The following is a 19,486-nucleotide window of genomic DNA, read 5'->3' on the forward strand; positions in this document are numbered from 1 at the left end:
GTTCCATTCAATTTCATTTTTTTTCCCGTCTACTGCTTAAAACAATAAAGTCGCGGTTAATCTTCGGGTGCAATCATACCAGCACTAATGCACCGGATCCCATCAGAACTCCGCAGTTAAGCGTGCTTGGGCGAGAGTAGTACTAGGATGGGTGACCCCCTGGGAAGTCCTCGTGTTGCACCCCTTTTGTCCCTTTTTTCCACCCCCCATTTTTTTTTTTTTTCCCCGGACAGCCTGTCCGATTTTTAGCCCATTCAATCGCCTTCGCCTCCTTTTCGACAAATTTTTTCCCTTTTAAACCATTTCCAGATTATCTTGTTCCATTCAATTTCATTTTTTTTCCCGTCTACAGCTTAAAACAATAAAGTCGCGGTTAAACTTCGAGTGCGATCATACCAGCACTAATGCACCGGATCCCATAAGAACTCCCCAGTTAAGCGTGGTTGGGCGAGAGTAGTACTAGGATGGGTGACCCGCTGGGATGTCCTCGTGTTGCACCCCTTTTGTCCCTTTTTCCACCCCCCCTTTTCTTTTTTTTTTTCCCCGGACAGCCTGTCCGATTTTTAGCCCACTCAACCGCCTTCCCCTCCTTTTCGACAAATTTCTTCCTTTTAAACCATTTCTAGATTATCCTGTTCCATTCAATTTCATTTTTTTTCCGGTCTACTATTAAAACAATAAAGTCGCGATAAATCTTCGAGTGCGATCATACCGGCACTAATGCACCGGATCCCATCAGAACTCCGCAGTTAAGCGTGCTTGGGCGAGAGTAGTACAAGGATGGGTGACCCCCTGGGAAGTCCTCGTGTTGCACCCCTTTTGACCGTTTTTCCACCCCCCCCTTCTTTTTTTTTTCCCCGGACAGCCTGTCCAATTTTTAGCCTATTCAATCGCCTTCGCCTCCTTTTCGACAAATTTCTTCCTTTTAAACCATTTCTAGATTATCCTGTTCCATTCAACTTCATTTTTTTTCCCGTCTACTGCTTAAAATAATAAAGTCGCGGTAAATCTTCGGGTGCGATCATACCAGCACTAATGCACCGGATCCCATCAGAACTCCGCAGTTAAGCGTGCTTGGGCGAGAGTAGTACTAGGATGGGTGAACCGCTAGGAAGTCCTCGTGTTGCACCACTTTTGTCCCTTTTTCCACCCCCCCTTTGTTTTTTTTTTCCTGGATAGCCTGTCCGATTTTTAGCCCATTCAATCGCCTTCGCCTCCTTTTCGACAAATTTCTCCCTTTTAAACCATTTCCACATTATCCTGTTCCATTCAATTTCATTTTTTTCCCGTCGACTGCTTAAAAAAATAAAGTCGCGGTTAATCTTCGGGTGCGATCATATCAGCACTAATGCACCGGATCCCATCAGAACTGCGCAGTTAAGCGTGCTTGGGCGAGAGTAGTACTAGGATGGGTGACCCCCTGGGACGTCCTCGTATTGCATCCCTTTTTCCACCCCCCCCCTTTTTTTTTTCCCCGGACAGTCTGTCCGATTTTTAGACCATTCAATCGCCTTCGCCTCCTTTTCGACAAATTTCCCCCTCTTAAACCATTTCCAGATTATCCTGTTCCATTCAATTTCATTTTTTTCCCGTGTACTGCTTAAAACAATAAAGTCGCGGTTAACCTTCGGGTGCGATCATACCAGCACTAATGCACCGGATCCCATCAGAACTCCGCAGTTAAGCATGCTTGGGCGAGAGTAGTACTCGGATGGGTGACCCCCTAGGAAGTCCTCGTGTTGCACCCCTTTTGTCCCTTTTTCCACCCCCCACTTTTTTTTTTTCCTCGGACAGCCTGTCCGATTTTTATCCCATTCAATCACCTTCGCCTCCTTTTCGACAAATTTCCCCTTTTAAACCATTTCCAGATTATCCTGTTCCATTCAATTTCATTTTTTTTCCCGTCTACTGCTTAAAACAATAAAATAACGGTAAATCTTCGAGTGCGATCATACCAGCACTAATGCACCGGATCCCATCAGAACTCCGCAGTGAAGCGTGCTTGGGCGAGAGTAGTACAAGGATGGGTGACCCCCTGGGAAGTCCTCGTGTTGCACCCCTTTTGACCGTTTTTCCACCCCTCCTTTTTTTTTTACCCGGACAGCCTGTCCGATTTTTAGCCTATTCAATCGCCTTCGCCTCCTTTTCGACAAATTTCTTCCTTTTAAACCATTTCTAGATTATCCTGTTCCATTCAATTTCATTTTTTTTACCGTCTACTGCTTAAAAGAATAAAGTCGCGGTAAATCTTCGGGTGCGATCATACCAGCACTAATGCACCGGATCCCATCAGAACTCCGCAGTTAAGCGTGCTTGGGCGAGAGTAGTGCTAGGATGGGTGACCCCCTGGGAAGTCCTCCTGTTGCACCCCTTTTGTCCCTTTTTCCACCCCCCTTTGTTTTTTTTTTTTCCCGGATAGCCTGTCCGATTTTTAGCCCATTCAATCGCCTTCGCCTCCTTTTCGACAAATTTCTCCCTTTTAAACCATTTCTAGATTGTCTTGTTCCATTCAATTTCATTTTTTTTCCCGTCTACTGCTTAAAACAAGAAAGTCGCGGTTAATCTTCGGGTGCGATCATACCAGCACTAATGAACCGGATCCCATCAGAACTCCGCCGTTCAGCGTGCTTGGGCGAGAGTAGTACTATGATGGGTGCCCCCCTGGGAAGTCCTTGTGTTGCACCCCTTTTGACCGTTTTTCCACCCCCCCTTTTTTTTTTCCCCGGACAACCTGTCCGATTTTTAGCCCATTCAATCGCCTTCGCCTCCTTTTCGACAAATTTCTTCCTTTTAAACCATTTCTAGATTATCCTGTTCCATTCAATTTCATTTTTTTTCCCGTCTACTACTTAAAACAATAAAGTCGCGATAAATCTTCGGATGCGATCATACCAGCACTAATGCACCGGATCCCATCAGAAGTCCGCAGTGATGCGTGCTTGGGCGAGAGTAGTACTAGGATGGGTGACCCCCTGGGAAGTCCTCGTGTTGCACCCCTTTTGTCCCTTTTTCCACCCGCCCCACCTTTTTTTTTTTTTCCCCGGACGGCCAGTCCAATTTTTAGCCCATTCAATCGCCATCGCCTCCTTTTCGACAAATTTCTCCCATTTAAACCATTTCCAGATTATCCTGTTCCATCCAATTTCATTTTTTTTAGCGTCTACTGCTTAAAACAATAAAGTCGCGGCAAATCTTCGGGTGCGATCATACCAGCACTAATGCACCGGATCCTATCAGAACTCCGCAATTAAGCGTGCTTAGGCGAGAGTAGTACTCGGATGGGTGACCCCCTGGGAAGTCCTCGTGTTGCACCCCTTTTGTCCCTTTCTCCACCTCGCCCCCTTTTTTTTTTTTTTTTCCTGGACAGCCTGTCCGATTTTTAGCCCATCCAATCGCCTTCGCCTCCTTTTCGACAAACCTCTCCCTTTTAAACCATTTCCAGATTATCCCGTTCCAATCAATTTCATTTTTTTCCCGTCTACTACTTAATACAATAAAGTCGCAGTTAATCTTCGGGTGCGATCATACCAGCACTAATGCACCGGATCCTATCAGAACTCCGCAGTTAAGCGTGTTTGGGCAAGAGTAGTACTAGGATGGGTGACACCCTGGGATGTCCTCGTGTTGCACCCCTTTTGTCCCTTTTTCCACCCCCACTTTTCTTTTTTTTTTCCGCGGACAGCCTGTCCGATTTTTAGCCCATTCAATCGCCTTCGCCTCCTTTTCGACAAATTGCTTCCTTTTAAACCATTTCTAGATTATCCTGTTCCATTCAATTTCATTTTTTTTCCGGTCTGCTGTTAAAACAATAAAGTCGCGGTAAATCTTCGAGTGCGATCATACCGACACTAATGCACCGGATCCCATCAGAACTCCGCAGTTAAGCGTGCTTGGGCGATAGTAGTACAAGGATGGGTGACCCCCTGGGAAGTCCTCGTGTTGCACCCCTTTTGACCGTTTTTCCACCCCCCCGTTTTTATTTTCCCTGGACAGCCTGTCCGATTTTTAGCCTATTCAATCGCCTTCGCCTCCTTTTCGACAAATTTCTTCCTTTTAAACCATTTCTAGATTATCCTGTTCCATTCAATTTCATTTTTTTTCCGATCTACTGCTTAAAACAATAAAGTCGCGGTAAACCTTCGGGTGCGATCATACCAGCACTAATGCACCGGATCCCATCAGAACTCCGCAGTTAAGCGTGCTTGGGCGAGAGTAGTACTAGGATGGGTGACCCCCTAGGAAGTCCTCGTGTTGCACCCCTTTTGTCCCTTTTTCTACCCCCTATTTGTTTTTTTTTTCCCGGATAGCCTGTCCGATTTTTAGCCCATTCAATCGCCTTCGCCTCCTTTTCGACAAATTTCTTCCTTTTAAACCATTTCCATATTATCCTGTTCCATTCAATTTCATTTTTTTTCCCGTCTACTGCTTAAAACAATAAAGTCGCGGTTAATCTTCGGGTGCGATCATACCAGCACTAATGCACCGGATCCCATTAGAACTCCGCAGTTAAGCTTGCTTGGGCGAGAGTAGTACTAGGATGGGTGACCCCCTGGGACGTCCTCGTGTTGCACCCCTTTTGTCCCTTTTTCCACCCCCCTTTTTTTTTTCCCCGAACAGTCTGTCCGATTTTTAGACCATTCAATCGCCTTCGCCTCCTTTTCGACAAATTTCCCCCTTTTAAACCATTTCCAGATTATCCTGTTCCATTCAATTTCTTTTTTTTCCCGTCTACTGCTTAAAACAATAAAGTCACGGTTAATCTTCGGGTGCGATCATACCAGCACTAATGCACGGGATCCTATCAGAACTCCGCAGTTAAGCGTGCTTGGGCGAGAGTAGTACTAGGATGGGTGACCACCTGGGAAGTCCTCGTGTTGCACCCCTTTTGTCCCTTTTTCCACCCCTCCCCCCCGTTTTTTTTTTCCCCGGCAGCCTGTCCGATTTTTAGCCCATTCAATCGCCTTCACCTCCTTTTCAACAAATTTCTCCCTTTAAAACCATTTCCAGATTATCCTGTTCCATTCAATTTCATTTTTTTCCCGTCTACAGCTTAAAACAATAAAGTCGCGGTTAACCTTCGGGTGCGACCATACCAGCACTAATGCACCGGATCCCATCAGAACTCCGCAGTTAAGCATGCTTGGGCGAGAGTAGTACTCGGATGGGTGACCCCCTAGGAAGTCCTCGTGTTGCACCCCTTTTGTCCGTTTCTCCACCCCCCACTTTTTTTTTTCCTCGGACAGCCTGTCCGATTTTTATCCCATTCAATCGCCTTCGCCCCCTTTTCGACAAATTTCCCCCTTTTAAACCATTTCCAGATTATCCTGTTCCATCCAATTTCATTTTTTTTCCAGTCCACTGCTTAAAACAATAAAGTCGTGGCGAATCTTCGGGTGCGATCATACCAACACTAATGCACCGGATCCCATCAGAACTCCGCAGTTAAGCGTGCTTGGGCGAGAGTAGTACTAGGATGGGTGACCCCCTGGGAAGTGCTCGTGTTGCACCCTTTTTGTCCCTTCTTCCACCCCCCCTTTTTTTTTTTTCCCCGGACAGCCTGTCCGATTTTTAGCCCATTCAATCGCCTTCGCCTCCTTTTCGACAAATTTTTCCCTTTTAAACCATTTCCAGATTATCTTGTTCCATTCAATTTCATTTTTTTTCCCGTCTACTGCTTAAAACAATAAAGTCGCGGTTAATCTTCGAGTGCGATCACACCAGCACTAATGCACCGGATCCCATCAGAACTCCCCAGTTAAGCGTGCTTGGGCGAGAGTAGTACTAGGATGGGTGACCCCCTGGGATGTCCTCGTGTTGCACCCCTTTTGTCCCTTTTTCCACCCCCCCCCCGTTTTTTTTTTCCCCGGACAGCCTGTCCGATTTTTAGCCCATTCAATCGCCTTCGCCTCCTTTTCGACAAATTTCTTCCTTTTAAACCATTTCTAGATTATCCTGTTCCATTCAATTTGATTTTTTTTCCCGTCTACTGCTTAAAACAATAAAATCGCGGTAAATCTTCGAGTGCGATCATACCAGCACTAATGCACCGGATCCCATCAGAACTCCGCAGTGAAGCGTGCTTGGGCGGGAGTAGTACAAGGATGGGTGACCCCCTGGGAAGTCCTCGTGTTGCACCCCTTTTGACCGTTTTTCCACCCCCCCTTTTTTTTTTCCCTGGACAGCCTGTCCGATTTTTAGCCTATTCAATCGCCTTCGCCTCATTTTCGACAAATTTCTTCCTTTTAAACCATTTCTAGATTATCCTGTTCCATTCAATTTCATTTTTTTTACCGTCTACTGCTTGAAACAATAAAGTCGCGGTAAATATTCGGGTGTGATCATACCAGCACTAATGCACCGGATCCCATCAGAACTACGCAGTTAAGCGTGCTTGTGCGAGAGTAGTACTAGGATGGGTGACCCCCTGGGAAGTCCTCGTGTTGCACCCCTTTTGTCCCTTTTTCAACCCCCCCCTTTGTTTTTTTTTTCCCCGGATAGCCTGTCCGATTTTTAGCCCATTCAATCGCCTTCGCCTCCTTTTCGACAAATTTCTCCCTTTTAAACCATTTCTAGATTGTCCTGTTCCATTCAATTTCATTTTTTTGCCCGTCTACTGCTTAAAACACGAAAGTCGCGGTTAATCTTCGGGTGCGATCATACCAGCACTAATGAACCGGATCCCATCAGAACTCCACCGTTCAGCGTGCTTGGGCGAGAGTAGTACTATGATGGGTGCCCCCCTGGGAAGTCCTTGTGTTGCACCCCTTTTGACCGTTTTTCCACCCCCCTATTTTTTTTTTCCCCGGACAGCCTGTCCGATTTTTAGCCCATTCAATCGCCTTCGCCTCCTTTTCGACAAATTTCTTCCTTTTAAACCATTTCTAGATTATCCTGTTCCATTCAATTTCATTTTTTTTCCAGTCTACTGCTTAAAACAATAAAGTCGCGGTAAATCTCCGGGTGCAATCATACCAGCACTAATGCACCGGATCCCATCAGAAGTCCGCAGCGATGCGTGCTTGGGCGAGAGTAGTACTAGGTTGGGTGACCCCCTGGGAAGTCCACGTGTTGCACCCCTTTTGTCCCTTTTTTCACCAGCCCCCCCCCCCCCCTTTTTTTTTTCCCCCGGACGGCCAGTACGATTTTTAGCCCATTCAATCGGCATCGCCTCCTTTTCGATAAATTTCTCCCATTTAAACCATTTCCAGATTATCCTGTTCCATCCAATTTCATTTTTTTTAGCGTCTACTGCTTAAAACAATAAAGTCGCGGCAAATCTTCGGGTGCGATCATACCAGTACTAATGCACCGGATCCCATCAGAACTTCGCAGTTAAGCGTGCTTGGGCGAGAGTACTACTAGGATGGGTGACCCCCTGGGAAGTCCTCGTGTTGCATGCCTTTTTCAACCCCCCCCTTTTTTTTTTTTCCCGGACAGCCTGTCCAATTTTTAGACCATTCAATCGCCTTCGCCTCCTTTTCGACAAATTTCTCCCTTTTAAACCATTTCCAGTTTATACTGTTCCATTCAATTTCATTTTTTTTCCCGTCTACTGCTTAAAACAATAAAGTCGCGGTTAATCTTCGGGTGCGATCATACCAGCACTAATGCACCGGATCCTATCAGAACTCCGCAGTTTAGCGTGCTTAGGCGAGAGTAGTACTCGGATGGGTGACCCCCTGGGAAGTCCTCGTGTTGCACCCCTTTTGTCCCTTTCTCCACCCCGCCCCCTTTTTTTTTTTTTCCCAGACAGCCTGTCCGATTTTTAGCCCATTCAATCGCCTTCGCCTACTATTCGACAAACTTCTCCCTTTTAAACCATTTCCAGATTATCCTGTTCCATTCAATTTCATTTTTTTTCCCGTCTACTACTTAAAACAATAAAGTCGCGGTTAATTTTCGGGTGCGATCATACCAGCACTAATGCACCGGATCCCATGAGAACTCCGCAGTTAAGCGTGTTTGGGCGAGAGTAGTACTAGGATGGGTGACCCCCTGCGAAGTCCTCGTGTTGCACCCCTTTTGTCCCTTTTTTCCTCGGACAGCCTGTCCAATTTTTATCCCATTCAATCGCCTTCGCCTCATTTTCGACAAATTTCCCCGTTTTAAACCATTTCCAGATTGTGCTGTTCCATTCAATTTCATTTTTTTCCCGTCTACTGCTTAAATCAATAAAGTCGCGGTGAATCTTCGGGTGCGATCATACCAGCACTAATGCACCGGATCCCATCAGAACTCCGCAGCTAAGCGTGCTTGGGTGAGAGTAATACAAGGATGGGTGACCCCCTGGGAAGTGCTCGTGTTGCACACTTTTTGTCCCTTTTGCCACCCCTCCTTTTTTTTTTTTTCCCCGGACAGCCTGTCCGATTTTTAGCCCATTCAATCGCCTTCGCCTCCTTTTCGACAAATTTTTCCCTTTTAAACCATTTCCAGATTATCTTGTTCCATTCAATTTCATTTTTTTTCCCGTCTACTGCTTAAAACAATAAAGTCGCGGTTAATCTTCGAGTGCGATCATACCAGCACTAATGCACCGGATCAAATCAGAATTCCGCAGTTAAGCGTGCTTGGGCGAGAGTAGTACTAGGATGGGTGACCCCCAGGGATGTCCTCGTGTTGTACCCCTTTTGTCCCTTTTTCCACTCCCCCTTTTTTTCGATTTTTGACCAGACAGCCTGTCCGATTTTTAGCCCATTCAATCGCCTTCGCCTCATTTTCGACAAATTTCTTCCTTTTAAACCATTTCTAGATTATCCTGTTCCATTCAATTTCTTTTTTTTTCCCGTCTACTGCTTAAAACAATAAAGTCGCGGTAAATCTACGAGTGCGATCATACGAGCACTAATGCACCGGATCCCATCAGAACTCCGCAGTTAAGCGTGCTTGGGCGAGAGTAGTACTTGGATGGGTGACCCCCTGGGAAGTCCTCGTGTTGCACCCCTTTTGTCCCTTTCTCCACCCCCCCTTTTTTTTTTCCCCGGACAGCCTGTCCGATTTTTAGCCCATTCAATCACCTTCGCCTCCTTTTCGACAAATTTCTCCCTTTTAAACCATTTCCAGATTATTCTGTTCCATTCAATTTCATTTTTTTTCCCGTCTACTGCTTAAAACAAGAAAGTGGCGGTTAATCTTCGGGTGCGATCATACCAGCACTAATGCACCGGATCCCATCAGAACTCCGCCGTTAAGCGTGCTTGGGCGAGAGTTGTACAATCATGGGTGACCCCCTGGGAAGTCCTTGTGTTGCACCACTTTTGACCGTTTTTCCACCCCCCCTTTTTTTTTTTTTCCCCGGACAGCCTATCCGATTTTTAGCCCATTCAATCACCTTCGCCTCCTTTTCGACAAATTTCTTCCTTTTAAACCATTTCTAGATTATCCTATTCCATTCAATTTCATTTTTTTTCCCGTTTACTGCTTAAAACAATAAAGTCGCGGTAAATCTTCGGGTGCGATCATACCAGCACTAATGCACCGGATCCCATCAGAACTCCGCAGTTAAGCGTGCTTGGGCGATAGTAGTACTAGGATGGGTGACCCCCTGGGAAGTCCTCGTGTTGCACCCCTTTTGTCCCTTTTTCCACCTCCCCCCCCCCCTTTTTTTTTTTTCCCGGATAGCCTGTCCGATTTTTAGCCCATTCAATTGCGTTCGCCTCCTTTTCGACAAACTTCTCCCTTTTAAACCATTTCCAGATTATCCTGTTCCATTCAATTTCATTTTTTTTCCCGTCTACTGCTTAAAACAAGAAAGTCGCAGTTAATCTTCGGGTGCGATCATACCATCACTAATGCACCGAATCCCATCAGAACTCTGCCGTTAAGCGTGCTTGGGCGAGAGTAGTACTATGATGGGTGACCCCCTGGGAAGTCCAAGTGTTGCACCCCTTTTGACCGTTTTTCCACCCCCTTTTTTTTTTTCCCCGGAAAGCCTGTCCGATTTTTAGCCCATTCAATCGCCTTCGCCTCCTTTCAACAAATTTCTCCCTTTTAAACCATTTCCAGATTATCCTGTTCCATTCAATTTCATTTTTTTTCCCGTCCCCTGCTTAAAACAATAAAGTCGCGGTTAATCTTCGGGTGCGATCATACCAGCAGTAATGCGCCGGATCCCATCAGAACTCCGCAGTTAAGCGTGCTTGGGCGAGAGTAGTACTTGGATGGGTGACCCCCTGGGAAGTCCTCGTGTTGCACCCCTTTTGTCCCTTTCTCCACCCCCCCTTTTTTTTTTCCCCGGACAGCCTGTCCGATTTTTAGCCCATTCAATCGCCTTCGCCTCCTTTTCGACAAATTTCTCCCTTTTAAACCATTTCCAGATTATCCTGTTCCATTCAATTTCATTTTTTTTCCCGTCTACTGCTTAAAACAATAAAGTCGCGGTTAATCTTCCGGTGCGATCATACCAGCACTAATGCACCGGATCCCATCAGAATTCCGCAGCTAAGCGTGTTTGGGCGAGAGTAGTACTAGGATGGGCGACCCCCTGGGAAGTCCTCGTGTTGCACCCCTTTTGTCCCTTTTTCCACCCCCACTTTTTTTTTTCCTCGAACAGCCTGTCCAATTTTTATCCCATTCAATTGCCTTCGCCTTCTTTTCGACAAATTTCCCCGTTTTAAACCATTTCCAGATTGTGCTGTTCCATTCAATTTCATTTTTTTTCCCGTCTACTGCTTAAAACAATAAAGTCGCGGTGAATCTTCGGGTGCGATCATAGCAGCACTAATGCACCGGATCCCATCAGAACTCCGCAGCTAAGCGTGCTTGGGCGAGAGTAATACAAGGATGGGTGACCCCCTGGGAAGTGCTCGTGTTGCACCCTTTTTGTCCCTTTTGCCACCCCTCCTTTTTTTTTTTTTTCCCCGGACAGCCTGTCCGATTTTTAGCCCATTCAATCGCCTTCGCCTCCTTTTCGACAAAATTTTCCCTTTTAAACCATTTCCAGATTATCTTGTTCCATTCAATTTCATTTTTTTTCCCGTCTACTGCTTAAAACAATAAAGTTGCGGTTAATCTTCGGGTGCGATCATACCAGCACTAATGCACCGGATGTAACAACCCTCACCTTACTCTTGTCACACTTGCCTACATTCATGCATGATCTTGCCCTGTTATGTTGATTGGGAGGTTTTGCCTTGCCTTGTTTTGTTTAAGTATTACTTACGTGATTTTGTTCCTCGTTTGGTGTGTGTGTGGCCGAGGTCACCTTGAGCTTAGTTCGCCTTTGAACCTTTGTACTTAGAATTGTTTTGAGCCCTTGGTCGACCCCCATCTTCACCTCGGGCTTATTGCCGAAGATGTCTTGCACTTAGTAAACCTTGTCCGCAGGCAGGTATGGCCTAGGCCGAGATGTGGCACACCCCGGCCAAGGTGTGGCATAGCTTAGTCAAGTGTCGTCCTCCCTAGCCGATGTCCTTGTTATCCTGTTGCCGGATCCTTGATTTGAGCCGATGTCATTTCTTGCCGATGTGTCTTACCCAGCTTGCTGCATACGCTTTGTCAGAGACTTGTCTTATCTATCAATCACCTTTTTGAGTTGAGCCAACCCGATAGCGCCACGTGTCTGAGCTGATTGTTAAGACAGCCGGCAGACCTAGAAACAAATCATTTTTGTCTCAAATCTTTGCCTTTAGAGAGAGAAGCTCTAGAGAAAAGGAAGAGAAGTTCTTGAGTGAGAATAGTCTTCCAAGCTTGATCTTCGTGGTTGGATCCGTTGGATTCGAGTTTTGAGGTTAGAATCTTGATCTACTTTGGTTATTGTTATTGATCATCTAGCTGCATTGCATGATCGAATCTGTTTTGCATATCATGCATCGATTTGAAGTTGGTTTCGAAAGAGAAATATAGTATTCATGTGTTCTTGAAGGAAAGTCTCGTTTTGATCCGAAAGTTTGGAACAAGAATCATGTTTTTGTGTTTGTCCTTGCATGACCTTCTTGTATGGGTACCCAGGTCCATGTTTTGAACTCTTGGCATGAAACCTCAGATCTTTGTAACGAGTTTTGAACTTGCATTCATATTCCTCATGATCGTGTTCATCATGTTCGTCATGTTCTTCAAAGGGAAACCCAGGTTTTCCCGACTTTGCTTTTGTATAAGGCCAGCGGGACCACACCTCGGCAAGGATGTGTGGGACCTCGGCAAAGACCTGGTTGGTACCCAGTGTGTTTTCATGAAACGGGAGCAATGTTTAAACTCCCAACACGTTTTGCTTTGCTATTGACTTGGATCTGGTGAGAATGCCGAGATCATTCGCATGTGCATATAAAGCTTGTTTTGAGAATGTGATTACCATGTGTTTGTAGGACCATGATCCTTGCTTTGAGCCTACACCTGAAGAACTAGGTGAGTGGTATTTGTAATAAAGCTATGTTACACTTGTTTTGATAAATCTTGCCTTGCTTTGTTTTGACGAAAGTATTTGCTAAGCATGAATGAATAGCCCTGTTTTGATGTATCAAGTATAAGCCTTGTTTTGATGTCATCCTTGAAAAGCCCCTTGTGCTGGAGCACTCTAAACTTTCGCAGTACCAAGTGCAAAAGTCCCTTGTGCTGGAGGACTCTAAATTTTCGCAGTACCAAGTGCAAAAGTCCCTTGTACTGGAGGACTCTAAACTTTCGCAGTACCAAGTGCAAAAGTCCCTCGTGCTGGAGGACTCTAAACTTTCGCAGCACTAAGTATAAAAGGATACGGTCCTTTCTTGGAAAGACTGTAATGTTAAATCGGGCTACGGGCCTAAGTAGCACAAGTTCCATAATGTTAAATCGGGCTACGGGCTTAAGTAACACAAGTTCCATAATGTTAAATCGGGCTACGGGCCTAAGTAACACAAGTCCCTTGTGCTGGAGGACTCTAAACTTTCGCAGTACCTTTGACTAAACGATTACGGATTGTACAGTCCCTTGTTCTGATAAGCTTGATGTGTTTTGCCGATGTCAGTAAGCCTCCCTTGATACTTGTAATATTCGATTGATGAATACGATTCATCCCTTGTTTGATAAAGTTTGATGTGTTTTGTTTTGAAAGACTTCGGCTACATTCATGCAAACCTTTATTATTAGTACCATTCACTGAGTATCGAAGCTCACCCTCTCTATATATATGTAGGTGTTGAGCAGGACGTCGGCGATGCTTAGACTGTTTTGAAAGCTTGTTTGGATTCTTGATTATGTCGGCTTTGTTTTTGTATTCACGTCGGCAATGCCATTAATTCATGTCGGCGAATCTTGAAAATCATGCTTCTTGACTTGTATTTTCTGTATTTTGTATATGTCGGCTCGAGAAGCCTTTTGATCAAGATGTAACACATATTTTGCTTGTTGTATTCAGTTGTAAAGATGAATGACATTACATTTGATCTATGCACAGCTCTTATGGACCACTTGTATCTTAGATTATTGCTTCCGTGTTTGTGAGCCCCGTTTATTATACTCTGATTGTGTTAAGTTTTTTTGAAAGTTGGCCTTCGGTAATTACGGATTACTGGCCATCACGGCACCAAACTACTAGGGGCGGTTTGGGGTCGTGACAGAGTGGTATCAGAGCACAAGTTCCTCGGTATACGTTAATCACACACTTGAGTCCTAAAGAGCGTAGGATTTCCCTTAGAAGGATGCTAGGGTTGCATCATGGTATTTGTTATTTGAATGAGGTGTGCATTGTCTTGATATACTTATTGTTGCTTGCCTACGGGGTTATTTGCTTACTTGTTTAAAAGTCATACTTTGCACGCTCATAGCATCATGAGGAGAGGTAGACCTCCGATTGGCCGGGATCAGCCCGAAGATAGAATGGATAGATTGGAAAGATTGGTTGAGGGTTTGGCCCGCGAGTTGAGGCAGACAAGACAGCAGTTCGCCAGTGCCGCGTCGACTCAGGCCGAGCAGACCAACGGCCGGAATGTAATTCCGCCTCCACCTCCTCCAGTGCCGCAAGTTCCCCTGCAACCAGCCTTATATGGGGATGGCACGATAGCTTTGATCCGGGAATTCAAGAAAATGAAACCACCAAGATTCTCTGGGGGTATAGAGCCGATGAAGGCTGAGGCATGGGTTTTGGAAATGGAAAAGTTGTTCGAGATCTTCCCTAGCACCGACGCTCAGAAAGTGACGTTGGCAGCATTCACATTAGACGATGACGCTCGCAGGTGGTGGATGATGGTTAGAGAGAGCAATCCAAATCTGACCTGGACTCGATTCTTAGAGCTGTTCTACAAGAAACATTTTCCCGTAAGTGTCCGAAACCGCAAGGCTACCGAATTTCACACCTTGACCCAAGGCAACAGAACAGTGGCGGAATACGACCGCGCTTTTACTGAATTGGCGAGGTTTGTGCCTCACATGGCCAACGATGAATACATGAAGGCCAGGAAGTTTGAGAGTGGGCTTCGCGGACCAATTCAAGACCGGGTTAATTTGCTCGATATGCCGACTTATGCCGAAGTATTGGACAAAGCCATTCAGGCCGAAGCTAACCTGAATCGATACCAGAGCTCGGGAGAGAACCAGCGAAAAAGGCATAACTATGACAACCGCCGAGGACAGTTGGGCACCAAGAAAAAGACGAGCATGGGCAGTACTAGTAATCTAAGGCAGGAAGGTAATGCTAAACTGACGTGTCCGGACTGTGGGAGGCAACATTTCGGGATCTGTCGCCGGACATCCAGTGCTTGTTATGAATGTGGTGAGATGGGCCATTATGTGAGAGATTGCCCCAAGGCAAAGGCTGACAACAATAAGAAAGGTGAGAATACCTCGGGTTCCGTTCAGAAGGGTAACGCTGGAAAAGGGCAGATGAGGCAGGGCAGAGTATTTGCGCTAGTACCAGGAGACACTCAGAATGCTGAAGCAGTGGTGTCAGGTATACTTCTAATTTGCTCCCAAGATGCCTATGTGTTGGTTGATTCGGGTTCTACTCATTCGTTTATATCTACTAAGTTTGCCGAGAAAATTAATAGAGAACTAGAGCCCCTTGATTTCGTATTATCTGTGTCTACTCCATCTGGAAGACCTATGATTGTTGCATCCATTTATAGAGCATGTGTGGTTATGATTGAGAATATTGAATTGTTAGTAGATTTAATGCCTTTAGACATAGCCCATTTTGATGTTATACTGGGAATGGATTGGTTGGTCACAAATCATGCATCTATTAATTGTGTTTCGAAAAGTGTCACATTGAGACCCCCAAACCTAGCCGAGGTTATTTTCCAGGGGAAAGGAATAGTGCCCCCACCTTACTTGATTTTGTCCATTAAGGCCTACAAGTTAATTCAGAAAGGGTGTCGAGGCTACTTGTGTAGTATACTGAATGATCAGAATGGAAATATTAATTTAGCCGACATTCCAGTTGTTAGTGAATTCCCCGACGTCTTTCCGAACGAATTGCCTGGCCACCTAACCGATAGAGAAATAGAGTTTACTGTTGACATCATGTCGGGAACACAGCCGATCTCCAAAACACCTTATAGGATGGCCCCAGCTGAACTTAGAGAATTGAAACTGCAATTACAAGAATTGTTAGATAAGGGATTTATTAGGCCGAGCACTTCACCATGGGGAGCACCTGTTTTATTTGTTAAGAAAAAGGATGGCACACTCCGTCTTTGCATCGATTATAGAGAACTTAATAAAGTCACTATCAAGAACAAGTACCCATTACCTAGAATTGATGATCTGCTTGACCAATTACAAGGAGCACGAGTCTTTTCTAAGATCGACCTTAGGTCTGGTTACCATCAGCTTAAAGTTAAAGCCGAAGATGTTGAGAAGACTGCTTTTCGGACAAGATATGGCCACTACGAGTTTTTAGTAATGCCTTTTGGAGTGACCAATGCCCCTGCTGCATTTATGGATTTAATAAACAGAGTCTTCAAGCCATATTTAGATGAATTCGTAGTTGTCTTCATCGACGATATATTGATCTATTCCAAGAGCGAAGTTGAACATGAAAATCATTTGAGACTTGCCTTACAGATTTTGAGAAAACGGAAATTGTACGCTAAGTTTAGCAAGTGTGATTTTTGGCTTTCTACTATCTCATTCTTGGGTCATGTGATTAACGAAGAGGGTATTTCGGTGGATCCTAGCAAAATTGAAGCCGTAGTTAATTGGCCGAGGCCGACTAATGTATCCAAGATCCGTAGTTTTCTGGGTTTGGCAGGTTATTACAGGAAGTTTGTGAAAGATTTCTCAAGGATTGCAATTCCATTGACGCAACTGACTAAGAAGGGAACACTGTATGAATGGACTAAAGATCGGGAGTCAGCCTTCCAGGAACTGAAGACGAGGTTAGTTACAGCACCAGTACTTGTACTTCCATCAGGTAACGAAGAGTTTCATATCTATAGCGATGCTTCGCATAAGGGCTTGGGTTGTGTGTTAATGCAAAGGGGTAAAGTTATAGCTTATGCATCTCGCCAGCTGAAACCCCACGAGAAGAACTATCCTACCCATGATTTAGAATTAGCGGCCGTGGTATTTGCTTTGAAGATTTGGCGTCACTATTTGTATGGAGCTTCTTGTCAGATTTTTACAGATCATAAGAGTTTAAAGTACCTATTCACACAGAAAGAATTGAATTTGAGACAGAGAAGATGGCTTGAGTTGTTGAAGGATTATGATATGCAAATTCAATATCACCCGGGTAAAGCTAACAGTGTGGCCGACGCTTTGAGCAGAATGTCAGATGGAAATTTGGCGTGTTTGACCATGATGACAGTGGAGCCGACTATTGTTGATGAGGTAAAGACAAGACAGATGGAGGATAACTTCTTCAAGAGAATAGCCGAGGAAATTGACACAAAGCCGAGATCAGGGTATACTATCGAAAAGCAAGTACTCAAATTTGAGGGGAGGTTATGTGTAGCCGACATCCCAGAGTTGAAAAGGAAAATTTTGCAGGAAGCTCACGGTTCTAAGTTTGCTGTTCATCCAGGGAACACCAAAATGTATCAAGATGTGAAGCAGACCTTCTGGTGGCCAAATATGAAAAAAGAGATAGCCGAATTCATGTCCCAGTGTTTACATTGTCAACAAGTGAAAGCAGAACATCAAGACCGGCAAGACTTCTTCAACCTTTGCCGATCCCCGAGTCGAAATGGGAACATATCTCCATGGATTTCGTGATTGGTTTGCCAAAGACACCGAAAGGTATGGATTCGATTTGGGTTGTTGTTGATAGATTAACTAAGTCAGCACACTTCTTACCTGCCAAGACTACCTTCAACGCCGACCAACTTGCTTTGTTATATGTGAACGAGATTGTTAGACTTCATGGAGTGCCGATGTCGATTGTGTTAGACCGAGATCCCAAGTTTGTTTCTAAATTTTGGCAGAGTCTTCAGAGAGCTTTCGGAGCCGAGCTGAGATTTAGTACAGCTTTTCATCCCCAGACGGATGGGCAGACAGAGAGGACAATCCAGACACTTGAAGATATGCTTAGACTTTGTGTATTGGACTTCCTAGGAAGTTGGGGAACACATTTTCCCTTAGTGGAATTCGCTTACAACAACAGTTATCAAGCTAGCATTGGCATGGCGCCGTATGAGGCCTTGTACGGAAGAAAATGTAGGTCGCCGATATGTTGGACCGAAGTTGGAGACAGAGCTCTGCTTGGTCCCGAATTGATTCAAGTGACAATAGAGAAGATTAAACTTATCCGACAGAGGATCAAAACTGCCCAGAGCCGACAAAAGAGCTACGCCGATCAGAGAAGGAATGAGTTAGAATTCGAAGTTGGGGATCATGTATTCCTGAAAGTTTCACCAATGAAAGGAGTTTCCAGATTTGGAAAGAAAGGTAAATTAGCACCTCGGTATATTGGACCGTTTGAAATTCTTGAGAGAATTAACCCCGTTGCCTACAGACTTGCTTTGCCGCCAGATTTGAGCCAAGTCCACAATGTGTTTCATGTTTCGATGTTGAGGAAGTACATCCGAGATCCGCTGCATGTAATTGATCATTCCGAGATTTCGGTTAATGAGGATTTGGGCTACGAGGAGAAACCAAGGAGGATTATTGACAGACAAGTTAGGCAGTTGAGAAACAAGTCGATGCCAATGGTAAAAGTGGAATGGAAAGAACATTACGGCAAGGATGCCACATGGGAAATGGAAGAGGAGATGAGAATTCGACATCCAGAATTGTTCCTGGAGCAAGGTAATTTAAGTTTGGGGACCAAACTTCTTTAAGGGGGGTAGGATGTAACAACCCTCACCTTACTCTTGTCACACTTGCATACATTCATGCATGATCTTGCCCTGTTATGTTGATTTGGAGGTTTTGCCTTGCCTTGTTTTGTTTAAGTATTACTTACGTGATTTTGTTCCTCGTTCGGTGTGTGTGTGGCCGAGGTCACCTTGAGCTTAGTTCGCCTTTGAACCTTTGTACTTAGAACTGTTTTGAGACCTTGGTCGACCCCCATCTTCACCTCGGGCTTATTGCTGAAGATGTCTTGCACTTAGTAAACCTTGTCCTCAGGTAGGTATGGCCTAGGCCGAGATGTGGCACACCCCGACCAAGGTGTGGCACAGCTTAGTCAAGTGTCGTCCTCCCTAGCCGATGTCCTTGTTATCCTGTTGCCGGATCCTTGATTTGAGCCGATGTCATTTCTTGCCGATGTGTCTTACCCAGCTTGCTGCATACGCTTTGTCAGAGGCTTGTCTTATCTATCAATCACCTTTTTGAGTTGAGCCAACCCGATAGCACCACGTGTCCGAGCTGATTGTTAAGACAGCCGTCAGACCTAGAAACAAATCATTTTTGTCTCAAATCTTTGCCTTTAGAGAGAGAAGCTCTAGAGAAAAGGAAGAGAAGTTCTTGAGTGAGAATAGTCTTCCAAGCTTGATCTTCGTGGTTGGATCCGTTGGATTCGAGTTTTGAGGTTAGAATCTTGATCTACTTTGGTTATTGTTATTGATCATCTAGCTGCATTGCATGATCGAATCTATTTTGCATATCATGCATCGATTTGAAGTTGGTTTCGAAAGAGAAATATAGTATTCATGTGTTCTTGAAGGAAAGTCTCGTTTTGATCCGAAAGTTTGGAACAAGAATCATGTTTTTGTGTTTGTCCTTGCATGACCTTCTTGTATGGGTACCCAGGTCCATGTTTTGAACTCTTGGCATGAAACCTCAGATCTTTGTAACGAGTTTTGAACTTGCATTCATATTCCTCATGATCGTGTTCATCATGTTCGTCATGTTCTTCAAAGGGAAACCCAGGTTTTCCCGACTTTGCTTTTGTATAAGGCCAGCGGGACCACACCTTGGCAAGGATGTGTAGGACCTCGGCAAAGACCTGGTTGGTACCCAGTGTGTTTTCATGAAACGGGAGCAATGTTTAAACTCCCAACACGTTTTGCTTTGCTATTGACTTGGATCTGGTGAGAATGCCGAGATCATTCGCATGTGCATATAAAGCTTGTTTTGAGAATGTGATTACCATGTGTTTGTAGGACCATGATCCTTGCTTTGAGCCTACACCTGAAGA

At 44.9% G+C, this 19,486-nt stretch overlaps 35 non-coding genes across 35 annotated transcripts; all 35 read left to right on the plus strand.

Annotated features, from left to right (window-relative positions):
* Positions 1-65: 65 nt before the first annotated feature.
* On the plus strand, positions 66-184 carry LOC145808965 (5S ribosomal RNA). The gene has a single exon (XR_014352454.1). It is a non-coding gene; the product is annotated as a 5S ribosomal RNA (ribosomal RNA).
* Positions 185-382: 198 nt separating this feature from the next.
* Positions 383-501, plus strand: LOC145812237 (5S ribosomal RNA). Its single transcript, XR_014355766.1, has one exon. It is a non-coding gene; the product is annotated as a 5S ribosomal RNA (ribosomal RNA).
* A 197-nt stretch (positions 502-698) lies between these two features.
* On the plus strand, positions 699-817 carry LOC145810482 (5S ribosomal RNA). Its single transcript, XR_014354049.1, has one exon. It is a non-coding gene; the product is annotated as a 5S ribosomal RNA (ribosomal RNA).
* Positions 818-1,013: 196 nt separating this feature from the next.
* Positions 1,014-1,132, plus strand: LOC145811593 (5S ribosomal RNA). The gene has a single exon (XR_014355132.1). It is a non-coding gene; the product is annotated as a 5S ribosomal RNA (ribosomal RNA).
* Positions 1,133-1,326: 194 nt separating this feature from the next.
* On the plus strand, positions 1,327-1,445 carry LOC145811864 (5S ribosomal RNA). The gene has a single exon (XR_014355397.1). It is a non-coding gene; the product is annotated as a 5S ribosomal RNA (ribosomal RNA).
* A 184-nt stretch (positions 1,446-1,629) lies between these two features.
* Positions 1,630-1,748, plus strand: LOC145810637 (5S ribosomal RNA). Its single transcript, XR_014354198.1, has one exon. It is a non-coding gene; the product is annotated as a 5S ribosomal RNA (ribosomal RNA).
* A 193-nt stretch (positions 1,749-1,941) lies between these two features.
* LOC145810785 (5S ribosomal RNA) lies at positions 1,942-2,060 on the plus strand. Its single transcript, XR_014354341.1, has one exon. It is a non-coding gene; the product is annotated as a 5S ribosomal RNA (ribosomal RNA).
* Positions 2,061-2,252: 192 nt separating this feature from the next.
* Positions 2,253-2,371, plus strand: LOC145811183 (5S ribosomal RNA). Its single transcript, XR_014354732.1, has one exon. It is a non-coding gene; the product is annotated as a 5S ribosomal RNA (ribosomal RNA).
* A 196-nt stretch (positions 2,372-2,567) lies between these two features.
* Positions 2,568-2,686, plus strand: LOC145811887 (5S ribosomal RNA). The gene has a single exon (XR_014355419.1). It is a non-coding gene; the product is annotated as a 5S ribosomal RNA (ribosomal RNA).
* A 192-nt stretch (positions 2,687-2,878) lies between these two features.
* LOC145811703 (5S ribosomal RNA) lies at positions 2,879-2,997 on the plus strand. The gene has a single exon (XR_014355238.1). It is a non-coding gene; the product is annotated as a 5S ribosomal RNA (ribosomal RNA).
* A 199-nt stretch (positions 2,998-3,196) lies between these two features.
* Positions 3,197-3,315, plus strand: LOC145811581 (5S ribosomal RNA). Its single transcript, XR_014355120.1, has one exon. It is a non-coding gene; the product is annotated as a 5S ribosomal RNA (ribosomal RNA).
* A 199-nt stretch (positions 3,316-3,514) lies between these two features.
* Positions 3,515-3,633, plus strand: LOC145812184 (5S ribosomal RNA). Its single transcript, XR_014355710.1, has one exon. It is a non-coding gene; the product is annotated as a 5S ribosomal RNA (ribosomal RNA).
* Positions 3,634-3,829: 196 nt separating this feature from the next.
* Positions 3,830-3,948, plus strand: LOC145811871 (5S ribosomal RNA). The gene has a single exon (XR_014355404.1). It is a non-coding gene; the product is annotated as a 5S ribosomal RNA (ribosomal RNA).
* A 193-nt stretch (positions 3,949-4,141) lies between these two features.
* Positions 4,142-4,260, plus strand: LOC145809321 (5S ribosomal RNA). Its single transcript, XR_014352845.1, has one exon. It is a non-coding gene; the product is annotated as a 5S ribosomal RNA (ribosomal RNA).
* A 195-nt stretch (positions 4,261-4,455) lies between these two features.
* On the plus strand, positions 4,456-4,574 carry LOC145811195 (5S ribosomal RNA). Its single transcript, XR_014354742.1, has one exon. It is a non-coding gene; the product is annotated as a 5S ribosomal RNA (ribosomal RNA).
* A 190-nt stretch (positions 4,575-4,764) lies between these two features.
* Positions 4,765-4,883, plus strand: LOC145810557 (5S ribosomal RNA). Its single transcript, XR_014354121.1, has one exon. It is a non-coding gene; the product is annotated as a 5S ribosomal RNA (ribosomal RNA).
* Positions 4,884-5,079: 196 nt separating this feature from the next.
* Positions 5,080-5,198, plus strand: LOC145810443 (5S ribosomal RNA). Its single transcript, XR_014354011.1, has one exon. It is a non-coding gene; the product is annotated as a 5S ribosomal RNA (ribosomal RNA).
* A 193-nt stretch (positions 5,199-5,391) lies between these two features.
* Positions 5,392-5,510, plus strand: LOC145810548 (5S ribosomal RNA). Its single transcript, XR_014354113.1, has one exon. It is a non-coding gene; the product is annotated as a 5S ribosomal RNA (ribosomal RNA).
* Positions 5,511-5,704: 194 nt separating this feature from the next.
* On the plus strand, positions 5,705-5,823 carry LOC145811770 (5S ribosomal RNA). The gene has a single exon (XR_014355303.1). It is a non-coding gene; the product is annotated as a 5S ribosomal RNA (ribosomal RNA).
* Positions 5,824-6,019: 196 nt separating this feature from the next.
* On the plus strand, positions 6,020-6,138 carry LOC145810854 (5S ribosomal RNA). Its single transcript, XR_014354409.1, has one exon. It is a non-coding gene; the product is annotated as a 5S ribosomal RNA (ribosomal RNA).
* Positions 6,139-6,330: 192 nt separating this feature from the next.
* Positions 6,331-6,449, plus strand: LOC145811484 (5S ribosomal RNA). The gene has a single exon (XR_014355024.1). It is a non-coding gene; the product is annotated as a 5S ribosomal RNA (ribosomal RNA).
* Positions 6,450-6,646: 197 nt separating this feature from the next.
* LOC145812088 (5S ribosomal RNA) lies at positions 6,647-6,765 on the plus strand. The gene has a single exon (XR_014355613.1). It is a non-coding gene; the product is annotated as a 5S ribosomal RNA (ribosomal RNA).
* Positions 6,766-6,958: 193 nt separating this feature from the next.
* Positions 6,959-7,077, plus strand: LOC145811685 (5S ribosomal RNA). The gene has a single exon (XR_014355221.1). It is a non-coding gene; the product is annotated as a 5S ribosomal RNA (ribosomal RNA).
* A 204-nt stretch (positions 7,078-7,281) lies between these two features.
* Positions 7,282-7,400, plus strand: LOC145811522 (5S ribosomal RNA). Its single transcript, XR_014355062.1, has one exon. It is a non-coding gene; the product is annotated as a 5S ribosomal RNA (ribosomal RNA).
* Positions 7,401-7,585: 185 nt separating this feature from the next.
* On the plus strand, positions 7,586-7,704 carry LOC145811668 (5S ribosomal RNA). Its single transcript, XR_014355203.1, has one exon. It is a non-coding gene; the product is annotated as a 5S ribosomal RNA (ribosomal RNA).
* A 197-nt stretch (positions 7,705-7,901) lies between these two features.
* On the plus strand, positions 7,902-8,020 carry LOC145810660 (5S ribosomal RNA). The gene has a single exon (XR_014354220.1). It is a non-coding gene; the product is annotated as a 5S ribosomal RNA (ribosomal RNA).
* A 172-nt stretch (positions 8,021-8,192) lies between these two features.
* LOC145811881 (5S ribosomal RNA) lies at positions 8,193-8,311 on the plus strand. The gene has a single exon (XR_014355413.1). It is a non-coding gene; the product is annotated as a 5S ribosomal RNA (ribosomal RNA).
* A 195-nt stretch (positions 8,312-8,506) lies between these two features.
* Positions 8,507-8,625, plus strand: LOC145812258 (5S ribosomal RNA). Its single transcript, XR_014355788.1, has one exon. It is a non-coding gene; the product is annotated as a 5S ribosomal RNA (ribosomal RNA).
* Positions 8,626-8,822: 197 nt separating this feature from the next.
* On the plus strand, positions 8,823-8,941 carry LOC145810751 (5S ribosomal RNA). Its single transcript, XR_014354307.1, has one exon. It is a non-coding gene; the product is annotated as a 5S ribosomal RNA (ribosomal RNA).
* Positions 8,942-9,133: 192 nt separating this feature from the next.
* LOC145811932 (5S ribosomal RNA) lies at positions 9,134-9,252 on the plus strand. The gene has a single exon (XR_014355462.1). It is a non-coding gene; the product is annotated as a 5S ribosomal RNA (ribosomal RNA).
* A 195-nt stretch (positions 9,253-9,447) lies between these two features.
* On the plus strand, positions 9,448-9,566 carry LOC145810151 (5S ribosomal RNA). Its single transcript, XR_014353717.1, has one exon. It is a non-coding gene; the product is annotated as a 5S ribosomal RNA (ribosomal RNA).
* Positions 9,567-9,766: 200 nt separating this feature from the next.
* LOC145812113 (5S ribosomal RNA) lies at positions 9,767-9,885 on the plus strand. Its single transcript, XR_014355637.1, has one exon. It is a non-coding gene; the product is annotated as a 5S ribosomal RNA (ribosomal RNA).
* Positions 9,886-10,075: 190 nt separating this feature from the next.
* On the plus strand, positions 10,076-10,194 carry LOC145810451 (5S ribosomal RNA). The gene has a single exon (XR_014354019.1). It is a non-coding gene; the product is annotated as a 5S ribosomal RNA (ribosomal RNA).
* Positions 10,195-10,386: 192 nt separating this feature from the next.
* Positions 10,387-10,505, plus strand: LOC145811379 (5S ribosomal RNA). The gene has a single exon (XR_014354921.1). It is a non-coding gene; the product is annotated as a 5S ribosomal RNA (ribosomal RNA).
* A 192-nt stretch (positions 10,506-10,697) lies between these two features.
* On the plus strand, positions 10,698-10,816 carry LOC145811814 (5S ribosomal RNA). Its single transcript, XR_014355346.1, has one exon. It is a non-coding gene; the product is annotated as a 5S ribosomal RNA (ribosomal RNA).
* The last annotated feature ends 8,670 nt before the right edge of the window (positions 10,817-19,486 follow it).

The sequence above is a fragment of the Camellia sinensis genome, chromosome 14, assembly GCF_055761805.1.
Source record: "Camellia sinensis isolate YWXY chromosome 14, ASM5576180v1, whole genome shotgun sequence".
NCBI classification, from domain to species: domain Eukaryota; kingdom Viridiplantae; phylum Streptophyta; class Magnoliopsida; order Ericales; family Theaceae; genus Camellia; species Camellia sinensis.